Source organism: Ostrinia nubilalis, chromosome 26 (assembly GCF_963855985.1).
Source record: "Ostrinia nubilalis chromosome 26, ilOstNubi1.1, whole genome shotgun sequence".
Classification (NCBI taxonomy): Eukaryota; Metazoa; Arthropoda; class Insecta; order Lepidoptera; family Crambidae; genus Ostrinia; species Ostrinia nubilalis.
This window is the reverse complement of record NC_087113.1, coordinates 6566561-6578556: the sequence shown is the minus strand read 5'-3', so window position 1 is coordinate 6578556 and position 11996 is coordinate 6566561. Positions and strand designations below refer to the sequence as shown.

The following is an 11996-nucleotide window of genomic DNA, read 5'->3' as shown; positions in this document are numbered from 1 at the left end:
ATACTGCGTACAATAGCAGGAAACCTTACACCTCCATTTTATCATTCCGAAGGATCTCTTAGCCAGCAATTTTTCGTACGAAAACAATGTTTCAACTTATTATGAAGTCATTATCGTATTTATTTTTCACGAAAAACGTAAAGCGTCTAAAAGGTGGTCGACAAAAGTCGTTTTTCTTTAGCAGAAAGTAATTAATCATATTTAATGAGATTTTACAGTCTGCCCGCCATTTTCTGGAAAAATAGGCGGCATTTAGAAGGTATTTTTATCTGAAGCATAATTTGACTATTTGGTACGGTCACCACTAAAAATGTGACACTAATTCGTAGAATGAATTACACAAATACGTACCTATGTAAATTATTCTGACGGTTTAGATTTTAATGCACGTGACCAAACTACAAAAGTTTTGGGGATCTATTAGAAGTATTAACTGAATTTAATATAAAATTATAGAGTAGGTAAATATTTGCCAGGTGGTTTACAAAAATTGCTAAATTATTATTTAATGACACTAGTTTTTTTTAAAACTGCGCTATACCTATTATAATTTGATTACGGATTGGATAGGTTTCCAAAACTCGACAACGTCACAACTCTCCACGGTCCCCATTATAATAAACTAGCTTTTGCCCGCGGCTTCACCCGCGTAAAATTCTGTGTCATAGATCGGCATAAATTATAGCCTATATGTTATTCTGGGTTATAAACAATAATACTGTAAAGTTTCATCAAAATCCGTTAAGTACTTTTTGCGTGAAAGAGTAACAAACATCCAGACATCCAGACATCCAGACATCCAGACATCCAGACATCCAGACATCCAGACATCCAAACTTTCGCATTTATAATATAAGTAGGAAGTAGGAAGGAAGTAGGAAGTAGGATAGGATTATTAGGTAGACATTTACAGTTATCAGACATGATTACCTACCTTACTTTTCGAACCATTTATTTAAGATAACAATTTATTGTTCAGTTCTCGTTGTATTTTTTTTTAATTATACAAGAGAATTCTCTTATATCAAAAAACCTTAAATGCCAATTGTATTTAATTGAAGAATTTTCTTTATAACTTGGCAATAAAATACATAGTAAGTTACCACAAACAATAAAACTACCGTCCAGTTATTTTAACCGCGAAACCGCGAACGCGCGAATACCGAAGATTCTGCGAGTGCACACGGAAATATCCCTTCGAGGGCTGCGTGAGGACATTATTATGGAGTTATTAGCCTGGGGCCTTGGAAAAGCGATTTTAATAATACTACTTAATATGCGGAAAATCTGGATGAGGACAGCGCAGGAAAGTGAAAATTCGTTGTGGAAAATTTTCAGGGAGTCATTTTTCGCGCAGGAAAGTCGAAATTCTTTATTGTGTTGTTGTGTGAGTGCATTTTCCCAGGAGTAGGTAGATGTCATTTGGTTGGAAGGAAAAAATGAAAATTAACTTTAAACCGTTTATAAGATAAAAAAAAATAAAAAAATAAAGTGAATACTTATTTAGTTTTGTTTCTTAGCCAGCACATGAAAGTTCTACTAAAAATCTCAGCACAAACATTATTTTTTGTGCTTGAGCATTATTTACCTACATTTGTTGATTTTGATAATCAAAACACGATTTATTAATTTCTCTCTTTTAAAATTACGGTTTTAAATGCCTAGCTTTGATATCTGTGCTATTTCTTTCAGTAACTAATAATACGAAAATAAAACTCTTTTATCAACCTTTATATTTTATCCAAGCTTTTGTTACCCGCTACGCTATGGCCCTGGCTTTACATACCTACATAGAACTTCACAACACAATCTATTATTAGACTGAAAGCACTGCAGTATCGTTAGAGCGAGATGCACTGATTGCGAGAGAGACGCAGAAATACTGCACATGTCACAATGACTTAGTATAGATGTGTTTATTTTAGAAATAAAGGTCTAGTGGGATTTATTTTTATCTGTACTGATGTTAGGGAGAGAATGGAGCTTGGAAGAATATAAGTACGTAGTTGTTTGATCGCAATTTCTGTCTTTGTATTCGGTAGGTACCTTAATATTATGTAGCTTTATGATAAAAAACGAAAATCTGAAAACATGTCCTTTACTAGGTTCTTAAATGGTTCAGCCGAGGTGGTACATATTCTTTGCTTTTCTATGTAAGATAAAAATACTTATATCTATTTGTATGCTATGTACCGACGATTGTACATCAAACTAAATATTGTGACATCGTTGTTGTGTGGTAGATGCAATTTTGCGACAGAACTGTATAAGTTTGATGTATAGAGGCATCACATGCTCCTTAAATCCTATTAGAATAAAGAGTATAATAGGAAAAATCAAAAATGCTTTTCGCTCTCTAATCCTGGGCATTTTTGGGTTAAATACTCCATCCATCTCATTATTATAATATTCAACTTTACACAAACTTACTCTGAATCTGAAACGTAAAATTCATCACTTAAGTTTGATCATAGAATAATTTTTAACTATTTCCAATTTAATTCATAGAAAGGTGTACCTATTATCTTAGAACATTCTGCCTAAATAATCTAGTCTTGTCTCCCAACAAGATTTTGCTGTCAAAACGTCGGCACACATGATAAATTTAATCAATGCACCTCTGTCCCTTTGTATGTGCGGTAATTTCAAAAAGCTGTTTGCAAAAATGAACTTTATCTCTCAAAAAATACGGTGCGGGGGCATCTGTATGAAAAAACTCAGATCTCATTCGGTATTCGTCACCAGTAAACCATTTTCGCTGTCCAAAAAAAAAGCCTTGAGGGGTAAATTCGGCTTTTAGGATGGCCACGACCCCTAGCAAATGGGGCGTCTTTAATGAACTCCTACAGTCGGGTACCAACCTCAATGCTACAATAAGCTGGGTTGAAACGTAGGGTAAATTAAACAGCCGGTTAAAGAAGAGCTAACTAAATTGGAAAAAAATTACAGTGGAAATGCAGTCATTTCGTTATAATTTATCTAGAAGTTTGAATTTTTAAAGTGGCGTGTTACAAATTAAATTTAAAATAGAATAGAATGATTAATGAAAAAACTATGAGGATATAACAGTAAGCAATAAAACACAAAATATGAAGGCTCAAATTTTTAAACGGCTCTCAAAACTTAAGTCATATAAATCTGTGACTGAATTTCTACATTCACACAAATAATTTTGACTAAGAATCAGTTTTGAGGATCGCTTTTTAATTCGCGATTTCTGTACTTCGTGCGTGACATAAGTATTTGTAGAGTAGCTGCTTCTTACTGTACATTTTAGCTTATATTTTCCCCTACTGTTGAAATCAAGCAACTTTACAAGATTTCACGCAAAAATACACCTAAGTATTTCTAAAAGCAAAAATACATAAAATGTCTTTGATGCTTGTTCTATTTAGACTATGTTTATTGTACCTACGGCAATTCGAGGTTACGACAAACCAAATGTCGGCTTTGTTTTATGCATCAATAGTCAAGCAAATTATACTATAAAACATAGTATAATATTGATATTACCTTCATTGTTGTCATAGACTTAAGACAAATTTTAAAAACGTTAATTACCTAACTTTTTGTATTTTTTTTTTATTTTATAAGATCTTTCCTTTAAAATTAAAAGCCATTATAATAATTTTTTGTTACTCTGGATAAGATTTTTATTTTTAAAAAGAAGTTTACTTAATAACACGAACAAAAGCTTACGAAAAGTATTTAAAACGCCTTACACAAAGTCATTACGTACTCCTATTAGCAGCGATTTAAACATTATCAAATTATAATGTTATTAACTCAGAAATTGAGGCATCAAAGGTCGCGTCTGCAGGCGTATAATCTTTGCCCCGAAGGGCGGGAAAACGTATATCGCCCTGACAGTTAGCGGCCAGCCTTCGCGCGTCGCGGTTGAGCGCGCGCTCCATTTCGAATTTCGAACGCGATTCGCCATTGTTTTGTTTTTATTTTTAATCTATGCCGATACACTTTTTTCTTTTCCCTGATATGTGATCCGAAAAGGTTTCGAGTTTTGACATTTGGGATTTTTATAAGCTGTGTTTTTTAATCTGTGTGCGATTGAAAACTGTTTTGGATTTTACGATGCTACAGATCGGTAAGTGGTTTTGTTTTGTTGAAAGTACTAACATAAATTGATTAAATTTTGAAATTGAAAATAGCAATATTTGTGCTAGCGATTTATTTTAATTCAATTGCTTTTGTAGTCATTGGAGGCAATTTTGTAAAATTAATTAGCTGTTAAAAGATGTTTTTTATTGATAATAAAATATAGCGTTTTCGTAGAGCATTTAATTTTGATAGAGCTTTCAGTATTATAGCTACCTACATGAAATTACAATACATACATACATACATAGGTATTTTAATTGCCTAAGTACCGTAAATACTTTCTTTTATGAAAGAGGAAGAAAATAGTGTAGACGAGTGTAGAGAACAGTGAGGAAAACTTCGAGTTACTGTTTCACTATTATACACGTAGGTAGAGACTAAAGTTTTTCAGTAGCTACCTATTCAAAGCTGGTACATAGATCATTAAATAATTTTAAAACCAATTAGAATAGAATATACCTTGTAAGAGTCATTTTAATCTTAAGTTATAGGGTTTAATTTAACAACAATAAGTAGGTAGGTATACAGTTTTGAATATTATTATTATCAATGTTTTTTCTTATTTATTTTTAATTAAAATTTAACATAGCTTAAATTTTACGAATTCTATCAGTGTGATGGTTTTAAAGCGTATTTTTTGTTTGTGTATTTTTTATTTCTATCTACCTGAATTACCTTGACCGTATTATTTGCACCAGTTGACGCTGTTTTTTCAATAGATGGCGTTATGCGTCCATATTTCCAAGGAATATCACATTAATAATTAGTCCAGTCAATAAAGCATTTTAGATGGAAAACTGTAGAACACAATTTCTGACTTCAGGACTTTATTTAGACTAGTTAGGAGGTGAACATAGCAAAAGTCCCCGTCCTTAGCCCTTGAGCCGGCGGGGAGAGAGGGGTTTAAAGGTGCCACTTTTCGGTTTTTCGCTTAATCCTCGGAAACTATGCGTCCTAGTGACATGACTACTATGAACCAAAAAAAGCATATTCAATTTGCTACAGGTGAGATGGTCAACTTTTCTGATAAATTGTATAGTTTTCGCGGCATCTGCTCTAGAAGGTCTGTAATATTGGAAATTTTATTTTTGTCTTACATGTTCCCATCAGGAGAAAATCGACTAAATCAACATAGAGCAAGCATTCTAGACATGCGGGAGCATGTTAAGCCTAGTTCCAGGGAGGGGACTGCACCGTGCGTATATTTAAACGAACCACTTTGAGCCACTATTGACTCCTCATCACTCAAAAACTACTGTGCATTAACACTTCAAATTTGGCTCATGTGTCGAGACTTGCAAGATATACATCAGCTTCAAATTTCATAAATATGCCTTAAACGGTTCTTTAGGTATTGACGTCCAAAAATCTACATGTCTGACCTATATACCAAATTCTAACCACTTCCAGATGACCTCGAAGGTTCAAATTTGGCATCCAGAAAGGTAGTTATAATATGTAAATACAAAGGAACAATTAAAAAACCAGTAAATTTTAACATTTCACAGGTGATAGATAGATTTTAGTGTTCTAAATGTCGATTTTTGAACGTCAATACCTAAATAACCGTTTGAGGTATATTTATGAAATTTAAAGCTGATGGATATCTTGCAAGTCTCAATACATGAGCCAAATTTGAAGAGTTAATGCACAGTAGTTTTTGAATGATGAGGAGTCAAAAGTGGCTCCAATTGGTTCGTATAAATATACGCACGGTGCAGTCCCCTCCCTGGAACTAGGCTTAACATGCTCCCGCATGTCTATAGTGTTTGCTCAATGTTGATTTAGTCGATTTTCTCCTGATAGGAACATGTAAGACAAAAATTAAATTTCCAATTTTACAGACCTTCTAGAGCAGATGCCGCAAAAACTATACAAGATATAGAAAAACTTGACGGTCTCGCCTGTAGCAAATTGAATAAGCTTTTTTTGGTTCATAGGAGTTATGTCACTAGGACGCATAGTTTCTGAGGATTAAGCGAAAAACCGAAAAGTGGTACCTTTAAACCCCCCTCTCCCTGCCGGCTCAAGGGCTAAGGGCGGGGACTTTTGCTATGTTCACCACCTAACTAGGCTAAATAAAGTCCCGAGGTCAGAAATTGTGTTCCACGGATTTCTCTCTACACCGTCGTTAAGGCATTCATTGACTGGACTAAATATTTAAGCTGATTATTTTAAATATTTTACTCAACTGCGTCAGAAGGAGGTTATGTTTTTTGTGATAGTTTGCTTTGCAATTTATTTGGGACACATAATTTGAATTCCAGACGTCTCGCTAAATGTTGTCCACTAAAATGTTTTAAAAATACATTTTAATACTTTTTGCGGCATAGAGGTCGGACTAGGTTAATAGAAAACGTAGGTAAGTAGAATATTTTATTCTGACGAAATAATTACTTTGGTTACTTATTATTCAGACCGCTACTTTATTTAATTGCAGATTAAATAGTCATTTTTGAATTAGTTACGTAGGGTTTAAATGTTCTTGAACTGACCTACGGATTCCAAAAAAATTAAATTTAAATAATAAATGAATCGTGTCTATTTTGTTAATAAAAAAAAATTAAATTAAATTTTCAAATTAATTTTTAGTTTGTTAATGAAATTTTATTTATAAATTTTTGGAAAAGTTATTTTCGTATAACACGTGGACAGAAGCAACTGGATTTTCTTAGCGCTAATTTTAGTTTGACCCAAGGTTTTTAAAAGAAAACGCTTTTGAAAGTTCACTGAAATAAAAGGCATAGTTTCACCTTTTGTCCTTATTTTATGTACAATAAAGTTTTAAATTAATTAAACAGTAAATTAAGTAACTCATAAAGTATGACGTCGGATAATTTGATCCGACGTCGTACTTTATGAGTCCCCTATACGATTTAATTTTACTGACAGTTTAACGCGCCTTTCAACGTCACAAAGGAAGTTTATAAAGTTTTTTCCACATTAAATCACATTGGCCCTTTACCACAATCTCATTTAAAGTAAACAAACAAAAAAAACTAATTTCGAAATATCACACCAAAATCGATTTTGCCGGTTCCAAAATCAAAACAAACTTTTTCGTCACACGTTCAAAAACTCGAAAACACAAAAAGAAAGATTTTACGGTAGCACCTGTTCATAAGACCTTTCCCACCGAAACCCGTTTTTGGACAAAAACGCGCCAAAAAAACAACATGGCCGCCGCATTGGACCTGAATGGATTATTTTGTTTCTCATTTTAATGGTCGCAGGTGTATTCCTTGGATCGGTTTTTTGCCTGTTACGTGTTCACGATATTTTTATTGGATATTATAGGGATAACCTACATCGGTTTGGGGTCGACTGGTCAGATATGGCACCTTTGTATGGTATTCATTTGTTTGTGGCGCCGCAGATTCGTAATTTAAGTAGTTCTTGCTTATTTTTTTAATTTTTAGCGCCGCTGATTCGAAATTTAAGTAATTCTTGCTTTTCTTTTGTTTTTTTGGGTCTTAACATGTCTGGTGTCACTTTTTAGCGTCTTAGAGTTAATAGAACCAGAGTGTGTTGAGTGTTTGTCGGCCGTTTGGTGTAGTGGTTCAGAACGGACTACTATGCCGAGAGGTCCCGGGTTCGATTCCCGGCCGGGCAGAAATTGAAATGATGAATTTTAATTTCTGTGACGGGTCTGGGTGTTTTCTATGCATGTATAATTTATGTATTTATTTACAAAAAAAAGTATATAAGTATGTTTATCCCGTCGTCTAGTACCCATAGTACAAGTTTTGCTTAGTTTGGGACTAGAGGCACAGTGTAAAAATTGTCAAAGGATGTCAAAGGCACAATGAAAGTGTAACTGGGTGACTTAATGCCATACCTACCTACAGCGTCCCAGTCACCCTTTATCACATCGTTAGCATCAAAGTTAAACTTATTTTTACTCTATCAATCTACATTCAGGTAGAATTTTTAAATTTTTTGAATAAAAAGTCGAGTTAGTTCAGAATTTTTACATCATTTTGATTTAATCTATTTCTTATAAAAAATCAAAATGACCTCATTCCTTCGGAAGAACAATCATGCGCAGGTAAACGGTAGCTTGAATATTACTTCTGAGAAATCATAGGAGAAAATGATACTAACATTCATCCAAACTTCAACCTTACTGCATTGATTTAAGAACCATCGGAATTGTTTTTGTTAACCCGACTGTGCGACCTGTTGACGTTATAATGACTTCTGTGATAGAAAAATAACCACAAGCAATAATGGGCCTTAATTACGTAATTTTAAGGCCACTAGTAGCACAGTCGCTTTCAAATTCCTAACACGGGTTTTGTTTGGCACACTCCTCGGGGTTGGAGAGCCATGATGTTCTAAATTCAAAATTTAAATTTGAATTTAGAGTTAGATGTTCGCATTTTTTAGGGTTCTGTAGCCAAATGGCAAAAAATGGAACCCTTATAGATTCGTCATGTCTGTCTGTCTGTCCGTCCGTATGTCACAGCCATTTTTTCCGAAACTATAAGAGCTATACTGTTGAAACTTGGTAGGTAGATGTATTCTGTGAACCGCATTAAAATTTTGATGCAAAAATAAAAAAATAATAATAAATATTGGGGGCTCCCCATACTTAGAACTGAAACTCAAAAATTTTTTTTTCATCAAACACATACTTGTGGGTTATCTATGGATAGGTCTTCAAAAATGATATCGAGGTTTCTAAAATACTTTTTTTCTAAACCGAATAATTTGCGTGACAGACGCTTCCAAAGTGGAAAAAAGTTGGTCCCCCCCCCCCTCTAACTTCTAAAATAAGAAAATGAAAAATCTAAAAAAAACATATGATGTACATTACTATAATAAATCTAAATCTTTGGACAAATCTTTGGACAATTTCACACAGCGCCAGCTAGCCCCAAAGTAAGCAACTTAATGCTTGTGTTATGGGTGCTAGCTTAACGGATATACTACTTAATATACTTTTTTTTTAAATACATAAATATTATACATAGTCACACCCAGACCCGTCACAGAAATTAAAATTCATCATTTCAATTTCTGCCCGGCCGGGAATCGAGCCCGGGACCTCTCGGCATAGTAGTCCGTTCTGAACCACTACACCAAACGGCCGACATAAAAACTACAAACGAAAATTGTTTTGAACGAGATCTAGTAAGTAGTTTTTTTTAATACCTCGTAAATCGTAGACCGCTTATTACCGCGTAATCTTTCTTACAAATAACTTAAATTAAAAAAAAAATCATAAATCAATGGTACGGAGCCCTTTGTCCGACACGCACTTGGCCGGTTTTTTTTGTTTAGATTATGGTATCGTGCTACTTGTACATTTAGCCAGTGTCAAGTAAACGCATATTTTTCCCGCGCTTTTAACGACATCCACGGAAAGAGTGGAAATTGTCTTCTATTCTGCCAGAAACACAAAGCAAACTAAAGGTCTAACCAAAACTGACTCAGGGTGTTTTTGTGACGTCAAACGTCAGTGACACTTCAGATGTGATTTAGACTTGTATGCTCTGTCACGTCATATGCCACCTCTCCCGTGCCATTCCCATATCTGGCACTGACTCAGTTATGCGCTGGACCTGTAGTAAGAGTAGGCGCACACCGTTGATTTTTAGTTGGCCGATAGCTGTGCCCGATTTCAAATTGTATGAAGAATCGGCCAAATCGAATCGGCGTAGTGTGCGCACTCCCATACATGCCCATACTGGTCAACTGCCCGACTAAATTATCGGCCGACGAAAAATCAACGGTGTGCGCCTACTCTAACTGACCAGTCTAGTACCCGTAAAAGTGTTTGTATCTCTTTTTACTTTAAAGTTTCTTACAAGTAACAATAAAATCAAAATATCTAAATTATTCTGAGCTCTACATTAAAATGTATGAAAGAGATTTCTAAATTCCAGTCGTCATCAAATAGGTACGTAATAACCCCGACCGTACCCCATGTTTTTTGTTAAAACTTTATAGTTTCCATGAACTATCGAAATCAGTTCAAACACTGGTAAAGAAACCGTGTCGACAGTTTAAAATAGGTTATTTTTAACTTTGGAAATAGGGATAAGGGATGTGTGGTTAATTATTTAACGATTAGTTGTTGTTCAAAACCAACAATTTGTTCACGAGTAGATAAAGAACTGCAGCCTAGAGAGAGACAGATGGATTTTGAGCTTTAGAGAGTCATCATCATCATCATCATCTCAGCCATAGGACGTCCACTGCTGAACATAGGCCTCCCCCAATGCTTTCCATGCTGCCCGGTTGGTAGCGGCCTGCGTCCAGCGCCTTCCTCCTACCTTTATGATGTCGTCGGTCCACCTTTAGGGCAGAAACTGCGTTAAGCGGGCCCCGGCGTGGTTTCATACAAAGTGCTCCGTCGCGGGCACCCGCGCGGGGGACTTTCGTATGAAACCGCGCCGGGGCCCGCTTAACGCAGTTTCGGGCCTTAAAGAGTCCTAAATAATAAATAGACAACGGAAAGACAGACTTACTTTCGCATATAGGTACAAACATCGTAATTAACTGTTTAAGTACTATATTAGCAAAAAAAAAGTTCTGACACACGTCCAACTCCGACCAAAAGGGTCTGACCTAAATCCATGCAAAATCAACAAAATACAACTAATAATTTATTTAGAATGAAAAATCTAGTCAAACTTCTCGCCTAAATTGTGCGGTCTCATAAGTGTGTATTTCTTTTCTTTCTTGTTTTGTGTGGTGTACACTAATTAATTTATCTAAACACTACAAGTACCTACATATTGAAATAAAAATATATGTGCCCGTAACAAAATTCGGGCCTTTTCAGCGTCCAAAGGCGAAAATTCCAACTGGCCTGGCGAGTCCAATAAATTACTAACTCCACACGTGACCTGCGATGTAGTATGGCTAACTTTGTAAAACTGCTCCTGCAAGTTTTGGAACGTTTTCTACCTAAAACTAGTATTTTTAATATGTAAGTTGGATTGTATTTAGTTACTTAGTTAGATTTAGATTTAGTCTAACGTTAAAAAGCAAATTCAATTAATTTTTCCCCTTTTTCTGTAGAAGATAGTAACTGTCATTTAAAACACAAATAATTTTACTCATCGTTTCATCCACGAAGACGCGCCCCACCAATTTTTGGTCGAGGAAAGCGCGGGGTGCGGGGAGTTTGATCCGAGCAAACCGAGCGTCATCATTGTAGTGTGCGTGTGCACTCATGGATGATTTAGCGTGTACCGATAACACTCAAACATTAGCGGAAGAATGGTGGGGCGCGTCTTCGTGGACGAAACGATCTTTACAGAGAATACTCGTAGTTTTCCTACCAAAACGGGGGCGGCACCGAAATTATACAATGCCCATAAAAGTACCACCATTAATAACAACACCATCACATTTATTTGCGTTCCATTATTTTATACGCTCATCATTTTGATTTATGGCAACCCAGCCCCGCCTATGTTGCCAGGAACGTCTGCATTACATTCTAATTAGATTTTTCATGGGTTTGTTTATGGCCATAAAGGTACATCACATCAAGCTTGACACTGAAGTCTTATACAGTTGTGATAGGGACGAATTTGCAACAAAATTGTATAGTATGATGTGCTTTCGTCTGTAATAGACGATGCGCTTTCTTCATTGATGGTTGGTTTGACTGCAGTATTTGGGTACATGACACCAATATTATTACGTACTTTTTATAAGCTGTCAAATCTTACCAATCTTTATAAATGCGATTTATATGGATATTTGTTACTCTTTCACACAAAAACTACCGAACGGATTTTGATGAAAATGGAAAGTATTAGGTATTATATAAACATCAGAACGACAACGATCTTTGACAAACTGAATTGAATCGGGCAAAGACGCGGGCAAAAACTAGTTCCATAATAATTTGAACAAAA

General features: G+C 35.2%; 1 long non-coding RNA gene across 1 annotated transcript in view; it reads left to right on the top strand.

Moving 5' to 3' along the window:
• The first annotated feature begins 3882 nt into the window (after positions 1-3882).
• The window catches only part of LOC135084620 (uncharacterized), a 70172-nt gene continuing 62058 nt past the window's right edge, over positions 3883-11996 (top strand). The window contains exon 1 of the long non-coding RNA XR_010259905.1: positions 3883-4102. This is a non-coding gene — a long non-coding RNA (uncharacterized LOC135084620). The remainder of the gene's footprint in view (positions 4103-11996) is intronic.